Genomic DNA, 8718 nt, shown 5'->3' with positions numbered 1-8718 from the left:
GGTTCCTCGGGTGAGCAGGGACTTGCTCTTCTCCCAGGCTCTGGACTCTTCAGTGCCCCTTCTCTGGGAACATGCCACCTCTGCGTGACTTCCTTTTATTTAGGGTCAATCAGTTTGAAAATCTCATCAGGACCACATTCTAGGGACACAATCTGACTTCACAGACACTGACCCTAACCACGGCTTCAACTTGGAATACACCCTCTCAGGTTGATTGTATTTTCCAGACTACTCTAAAGTGGTTTTCCACACACAGTTGGAGATTAATAAGGGATGGCTACTCTCAAAATGAGAGGCATTCACTTATAAATAGCCCTGTGTGCATCCTGTGGATGGGAGGCATTCTAATGATAGGAATTTGGCAGACAGAGGTCCCATGGGCAAAAGGCACAACTGCCTGGCAGAATAGTAGACTTGAAAATGCAATGAAAAATGAATATACAGGAAAGTTTTCAAGAAGAAAATGGCGTAACAAAAAATTATTACTATGATGGTGAGGGCAATAGTATGACATGGGCTAAGTTGTATTTTCAAGACAATATCAAAATTTATTGATAGGGTGTGCTGAAAGTGGCCAACTAGATGTACCCAGTGCACAGCCCCTACTGTCCAAGGCTAGATGGAAAGCCCAGTTCCGCAGGGATGAGATGAGGTAGGAAGACCAGGGGGAGAGCTTGAGGGCATCTTCAAGGATCAGCAGAAAAGTCAGTTTTGAGAATACAAACAGAATTAATGGAAGGGATAGATTCTGGCTGCACTGGAGATATGTGGTGGCCCTTTGTGGAAGGAGAAGAAGAAGCAGGCTGTGTTCAGCAATTTCCCAGCATGAGCTGGAAAGATAATTAGGTACTGAGAAGGAATCAGTATTGGAGGCAGATCATCCTTTCCCAGGAGATATAGAGAATGTAGAGAACCATAGTGAATTTTCAATATATGTTGAAAATATATATATATATATATATATATATATATATATATGGGTGATTATTAAATGACAAGTATTCTCCTCTAATTAGGACTGGAGATTGAACTTCCATTTCTGAAATTCCCTTTATATTAGAGGACCCTGAGACAACAGAAGCAACAGAGTCCATTGCACTATGTGCTCCAACAACATAGAGCATGTGAAAACCTGAAGAGACAAGCCAACAGGAGGCCTCCATAGGTTACAACCACAGTAAGAGTGCCCTCAGAATTGCATTAGCCAGAGACACTCCATAAAATATAGGACAGAGTCGATACAAATTAATTGACAGCATATACAGTGCTTTTGCTAATATGGCATGTATTGCATTATTATGTCTTTTTTTTCAAATCACCACTGAGGTTGAACACTTCTTCATATTGAAACTCATTGTATTTGTTTTATATTTATGCTTCTTTTATTTGCTCCATGAGTTAATTGGCTAATTTTAACTTGTACTTGATGTAGTATTAGTGAGAACTTTGTGCTGGACTCTGCCCCAAGCAGGGCAATGTGCCTTTGAGTAATCAGGAAGACATGTCCTGGACCATGTGTTTTCAAGGCAGCATCTGTCAATAACATCAACATGAGAACATTCTGCCCTGCTATCTTCCACCCAAACCCTGAAATTGCTTTCTACTCACCTCCTGGGCCAAAAAAAGTAAAGGGAGTGACTGGCACTGGCACCTGCCAGGCAAATTTAAGTCACTCTGGGCAGAACCCTCTCCTATGTGTAAAGACAGCAGTCCAAAGGCCAGAGGGTGTCTCCTTTAAAGTTGCCAAGGCAGTCTCCAAAAGGCAAGGCATGGGCCAAAGGAGCAACTCTCGGGCTCCGGCCAGGTGTCCTGATGTGACCAAACAGCCCTGCCTGCAACCTGCAGCACAGAAAGAGGCCCCAAACTCCAAACTCACCATCAGGACCCCATAAAGACTGGCCAGAATGCCTGAAAGAAGCCTCCCTAGGAGCAGTTCCTTCTAAACTCCCCAGGGGACCAGTCAGAGACCAGGCTTGGGGGTACTCCAGCTTCTCTAATGTTCAAGGTACAAGTGGACTTGGAAGAATAGTGTGACCCCAAGTGACCAGGAAAATTCCAATCCCAATGCCTAGCACTCCCCTGCCCCCACTCACTGTTGTTTGGACAGGCAGTTGCCAGGAGAGAAGATCAAAAGAAACCAGAAAGCAAAGAAGAATGAAAGAAAGTGCTGGGCATTGCTCGGATGGGGGTGGGGGTGGTAAACAAGAGGAGGATAACACAGATGTAGAAGAAAACAGGGATCTAATGCAAATGTTGAGACTGAAGAAAGAACAGAAACAAGAACATAAAAACTCAGAGCAAGGAGCATCCTCTTCTGGCTACAGGCCTTTACAGCCTGCTTTGTCAGGAATGTTGCAACATCGCCATCTAGAGGACTCAACTCCTCCTGCACCTGTTGGATCAAGCTGTCCCTTGTCAAAGAGGGCAATGGGATGTTTTACCACAAGGCATGAAAACCAGGCCTACCATTTCTCAGTATTGCATGATTGAGGCTTTGAAGCCTTTTTTAAAGGTATGGAACTCATGATTATTCATCGAATAGATGACTTTAAGCCCATTGCTCTGCACCAGACCTAGAATCTATTTTCCAATGAGTCCAACTAGTGCTTAAAGAAATTGGTTTTAAATTCAGCTCCAGAAAAGGCACAAAAACTAGTTCCTTTTCACTTTCTGGGAACCATATTAACCCCTGAAGACATCTCAATATAGGCTCCAAGCATTTACATAATATCTCCCATTACTTTGAATGAGTTACAAAAGGTTTTAAGAGACATAAATTGGCTTAAGTCATTTCTCCAGGTTTCTTCATAGGCTGTACCTCCTGTGTTCCAGTGTTTGGAGGGTGACATATGCCCTTTGTCTTTAACAAGGTTAACTCCTAAAATTATTAACCTTGCAGAAGGTTAATAATCAACTTGCTAACTTGCATCTTAGTTGATGGAATCTGACAAGGACATTATTGCAGGAAACAGGTAACCCTATAGAATGGGTGCTTCTTTCTATCAATGTTTCTTCCAAAATTACCACAAAATTAGATTTTTTTTTGTCTGATGACATCACATCTGCACACTGACTTGTCAATTATTTTGGCTAGTACCTGATCAACTTACCTTGATATTAACAGGAGATAAGCCTTCTTTTAAAAAATAATATCCTGTTTCAGAGTGCAACTATGGCTTTTCCAGGAAAATTGGATGATCATTTACCTCTTTGGAAATCTATCCAAGCTTTAATTGTTAAAACAGTTAATTTTTTCAAAAACAATTTGTTATGAACCAATCCCTGGAGCTGAACTCATCTTTACTGATGCCAGCTCTTCTGGTGGCCTAGTAATCCTCATTTATAATCTTACCAGGGATGAATACAAAACTTGCACTTATAAGGAGCCACCATATAATAACTAATAACTCACCTCAATTATTAGAGTTATCTCATGGGCCATCAAAGCTAACTTCACAAGCTATAAATATCTTTACTGATAGTGTTTATTGTACCCATCTTATACCCAGATTCCTCATTCCTTTATTAAAGGTAAACAAAATCAGCTTTGGATATATTCCTTTATTATCTTCAAAGAGTGCTCCAGAAATATACTAATTCACTGTTTACCATTCATATCAGAGCTCATACTGGTTACTGGAAACTCTCTCAAAGCTTAATAGTTTAACAGATCAAACCACAGGAAATGTATACATTACTGATTGGGAATCAGCACCAGAGCTCATGCTCATTTCCATTAGTCCGTGCACTCCCTCAAACAGTTGTCTCCTACACTCACTATCCAACAAACTAAACAGATAAAACTTGTAAAAGTTGTGCTCCATTTCTGCCTTTGGGACCCTTACAGCCTCCAGGAGTCAATCCACAGTGTTTAAATGCATTATCTTTATGGTGGATGGATGTTACACACATACCCTTTTTTGGTAAATGAAAATACGTACATGTCACTATTGACAGTTTTTCTCAGGTAATTATGGCTACCCCTATGGTGGAGAAAAAAACCTAATTATGTCCTTTAACATATACTCAAGTGCATTATAGCAGCAGGCATTCCATTTAATGTAAAAATGGACAGTGGTCCAGTTATACTTCCAAAGCTTGTTGAATTCTGTGCACAATGGAGTATTCAAAATTCTACTGTGATTCCTTGTAACTCTCAGGGAGAAGCCATGCTTGAGAGAGCCAACCAAAATATTAAGCCTCAAATCACAAAACTCAAAGGGGGGAATCCCTTGCTAACTAAAGCAAATCCTCATATTTTAACCAATATGACCTTAAACAGGTTAGTTTTTAAAAAATTTGATGATGCTAACCATACCCCAATACAGAGACATTGGGAGCCATTAATAGGTCCCTCACAGTTACCACAAGAGTCTGGAAGCATCCTCAGACACAACAATAGCAACCACAGACCCTTTATTAAGCTGAGGGTGAAGTTTTGCTTGTGTCTTTCCAGAAAACGCTATACCAATCAATCTGGGTCCCAGCAAGCCTTGTGCAACCCTGGACAGCTGATTCCCTGAGGCACCAACTGACTCTCAAGAGGAGAAAGTATCAGCAAATGGCAAAGGAAACAAAACATCCAATCACCTGAGGTGACATCAAAGGGTTGGTCATACAGGCTGAACAGATTGGGAGAAACTCACATCAAAATATCTCCCAGCTGTCTATACTCTTCACTTGCCCTTTAATTGCTTTCAACATTGAGAGCCCACAGGCTGTTCCTTTGTGGACCTTCATCCCTCATCCTCCTTTCCTTAACAGATGTAAAAAGAGATAAGCCCTTTCCTCAATTCAGCAATAAAACTCACCTGTTTACAGATATTGCTTCTCCAATAGGTTTCTCCAAAGTATCCTGGGATTCCTCCATTGCCTTGCCAGACAAACCTCTTTGTTTTTATTTAGTTTTTACACATAATAACATCACTGAAAGAATTTCCACACATCCTTGTACTACATTTTCTGCAGGATTTTTCTATGAGTGTGTTCTGATGACCCATTTGGACCTTCATTCACGTTGTGATCAAAAGTTTAATGGAACCTGTAAACAGCATTTTGTCCCTATTTGTTCCCAGTGTACCCCTGCACCACAAGCTTTTGATAACACCACTTTTCCTTGGAATCCTTGTCATGCACGCAAGTCTTCCACTGTTAACTTGGATGCATGGTCCTGGGCTCTGCTTTGAGATATCAATGTCACTATACACTGGGCGGATCAATAAACCAATGTTTCAATCCACTCTTAGGATGATATGAAATTATATTCTCAAGCTTGTGTCACCTCTCTATCCTTTGACTTGCCACTAATGATTCCTTTAACTCAACAGGAATACCATATTCCAGCAACAATACCTGCTGCTTAATTTCATGTGTTGCAGCCAGTAAGTTCAGTACTTTTCTTTATTTAGTTTGCATGCTTCCTCTTATCTGGCTTCCTATAAACCTGACAGACAATTGAATCAGTCTATGGAAGAAAGTTACATACATTGGTTACAACGAGGGCTAAAGGGAACAGAAGAAACTCTTGGCCACATCATGGCTGGAATCATTTCTCTTATTATAATGCTAGCTTCTAGTGCCTCTGCTGCAATATCCTTAACCCAATATTTACAGATTGCCAGACTGTAAACAACATAACACAACAAATCAGCACCACTTTTGAGAATCAAAAATGAATCAGTCAACAGTTACATGCTGCCATCTTGGTTCTCCAACAACAACAAAAAAATGACCTTCAAGAAGAGCAAATCAAAGCTCTACATCAAACTCAAAGACTGTTTTGTGAGATGCATTTTATGGACATTTGTGTGACTCAATTTCTTTGGAGTGATTCTTTACAAAATTATACTAATTAGTCAAATCATATTCATGGACCTTGGGTCAATCATTTCAACAAACTCTCCTTAATTTGACTACTAAAATTATAAAAATGAATTATACTCAAATTAAGATACCTACAGTTCCCACCTTCATCCAAGGGTGGGCTAAACACCTACTTAACCATTGGCAAAAGTTAATTTCATAAATTAATCCCTACAATCTGTTAATATATGGCATACTCAGTATTCTTCTCATGTTAGCCTTGTTTATTATAACATGCCTTATTAGCTGTGTGCATACAGCTGAACATAAAATTGTCTTACTACTCAGGTTGTTTAAGACATAGAGGGGGGAACTGTTGATGGGCCTAATTACGGACCTACATTGAGAAATGCTTATCTTGACCTTGCATGTTGTGGCTCTTTAAAGTCTTTCTTCAGTAGTCCTAAACATTTATTTCAATGTTAATAATATTCTCCCTAGTGTGGGATGCCATGTCCACATTTTGACTGCTTGGCTATGCAAATCTCTTTCAAAATGGTTTTCTTCACAAAGTTTATTTGCTATACACAGAATCTCTACTTGCCTCACCCTGGGAACACTGGGTGGCCCTAAAATAGTGAATACAGCAATCAAGCTGATTGATACTGTATGCTGAATCCTCTATCACTGTATTTTCCCCTTCTCTCTCAACAAACCTATTAAATGCTAATAACTGACATACAAAAGTTTGTTTTACTGTTTCAGGCCTGGACACTGGAAATTTAAAATAATGTCTAAGCCATTCAAAGTGTGAGCAAAATTTGAGAATCACTGGAGTTGGCTGGAAAAGACCACAAGTCAGTGACATGCAGTCACCATTCTCTCCCTTTGGAAACCTGTCTGACTAGGATCAAGAAAGTCTCTATGGCTTCCTAGGGACATGAAGCAGATGCCTCTTCCCTCCTCTCTGAGAGCACTAACACTGCTGTCCTTATTCACAGGGAGTATTTGATGTGATGATACTTCTTAAAATGACTTTAAAAAAACAAGGCAGGTGATCTCTATGGAGAATCATGGAGGAGAACTATTTATCTAAAGAGCTTCGTAAACCCCCAATGACATGGAATTCACTTTGAGAAGCAGGGCTTAAATTCTAGAAATGTGTGACTGTGAAATCTGGATAGAGGTAAACACTTATATCTTTAGTAAGGTCAATGCCCAAGGTGATGTTAGTCCCCTCACAGACTATGCCCTATAACATGGGATACAGGCACATCCCTGTTATGGGAGACAGCACAGCACAGTGACACCCTTCGTGCAAAGTGGCCTTTCTTATCTAAACTAGGGTTGGGATCATTGAAGTGTATCAATTTCCTCCCTGAAAGATCACTGTAATTCTGAGCAATAGTAAATGCAGTCATATAAAAAGATGTCTGAGCAGGGCAGCCTTTGGAAAACAATATGCCTTCTCCTACCAAAGTGACTTTTACTGCATTTCACTCTTTTCTCACATGTGGCTCAGGATGCCTTGTGCTCAGGCACCTGTGCTTGAACCCCCCAATGCATTGTGGGATTTAATTCTCATGTCCCTTGGTTTGAGTGATTGATAGTGAAATACATTAAGAAAGGAAGCAGGGTGCAGGTGCTGGAAGGATGAGAAGGAAAATGTCAGGGAGAATTTCCATAAAAGGAAGGGAGCTTTCCGTGGAGCTCTGCATGCACAGGCACTGGGGTATAGAAGCTAGAGGTACTGAGAACACAGGTCTCTGTTGCCAGGTGCTGAAACTCAGAGAGGCAAGCTGTGCTGGAGCACTGTGTCCAGGTGCAGCAGCGAATCTAATGCTCCCATCCAGGGGGAATTATAGAGAGACCTTCCTGGAGTGGAGTCTGTCTGTGTGATGGGCAGAGGGGAATGGCCTCCTTGTACTCCTGCTGGCTGGGGGGAGGATTTCAGAAGTCCTGGGTGTTGGGGCTTGCCATTTCCCTTTATTTAGGTCTCATGCCCTCACTACTCTCCTAGACCTCAGTACCTGCCCTCAGAAGAGAAGACATCAGAGTGTGTGAAGAAGAACAATGACCTAAAAGAAGTGCTCAGGTGAGGAGCACCTGCCATTCAACTCTGCACCCCTCTGTAGTGTGTGTGCACTTGACCAACCTTAGTGACGAAGAACAACTCAAGTCATGTCTGAAGAATTCCTCCCTTACTCTCATGCTTTGCTGCATAGGGACTACTGTATGTAAATATTCATTGACCTGCAGGAATCTCGTGGGGTCTTCCAGGAAGGAGTCCACCTCTAGTGTGGACTGTGGGTTCAGTTCCTGACGTTCTGACCCGTCTCAGAGGTGCTGGGCAGTGACGTGGTGCTGCAGCACAAGGCAGCCTGCTGTCCTGGGAGACAGGCTCCCTCCTGCCTGCCAGGCCTCTCCATGGACAGAACTACTGGCCCCAGGCTGAGAGCTGCTGACTGAGATAGGTGCAGTTCATCCAGCTGAGGGTTCTGTGGCCAATGCGTTTTCAGCCCCAGAACGGCAGGTGTTCTTCCCTCCTCAGGCTGAACATTGACCCTGGGAGCTTCTTCACTTTCACCCTGGCTCAGCTGGGGTGCTGGTGTACACCTGGCGAGTAGAAATGGAAACCAGGTTCAAGTGAGAAACCCAGATGGGTCCAGCTGAATGTCCTTACCTGAATAACTGGTCTGAATGCAGGACCCACAGAAGTTTCTAAATTGATCCACCCCCTATATGGACCCTGATCAAAGTCCCCACTTTGAGGCTGCATCATGTAACCTTGCGGTTCTGACAGGACTGGTTCAATATACAGATTTTGTCATAATGTGTTTTTCAGCATTGAGAAGAAAATACTGGCATGCTCAGCATAAATATCTTCAGGACTCTAAATTTTCACATAAGTGGGAA

At 41.8% G+C, this 8718-nt stretch overlaps 1 long non-coding RNA gene across 2 annotated transcripts in view; it reads right to left on the bottom strand.

The window, feature by feature from the left end:
- Positions 1–3546: 3546 nt before the first annotated feature.
- LOC144372696 (uncharacterized) overlaps positions 3547–8718 on the bottom strand; it is a 39234-nt gene continuing 34062 nt past the window's right edge. For both annotated transcript variants that reach the window (XR_013432619.1, XR_013432618.1), the window contains one exon: positions 3547–8418. This is a non-coding gene — a long non-coding RNA (uncharacterized LOC144372696). The remainder of the gene's footprint in view (positions 8419–8718) is intronic.

The sequence above is a fragment of the Ictidomys tridecemlineatus genome, unplaced genomic scaffold (assembly GCF_052094955.1).
Source record: "Ictidomys tridecemlineatus isolate mIctTri1 unplaced genomic scaffold, mIctTri1.hap1 Scaffold_147, whole genome shotgun sequence".
In the NCBI taxonomy this organism is placed as follows: domain Eukaryota; kingdom Metazoa; phylum Chordata; class Mammalia; order Rodentia; family Sciuridae; genus Ictidomys; species Ictidomys tridecemlineatus.
Note: the sequence above shows the minus strand (reverse complement) of the source record. Positions and strands in the feature narration are given on the sequence as shown.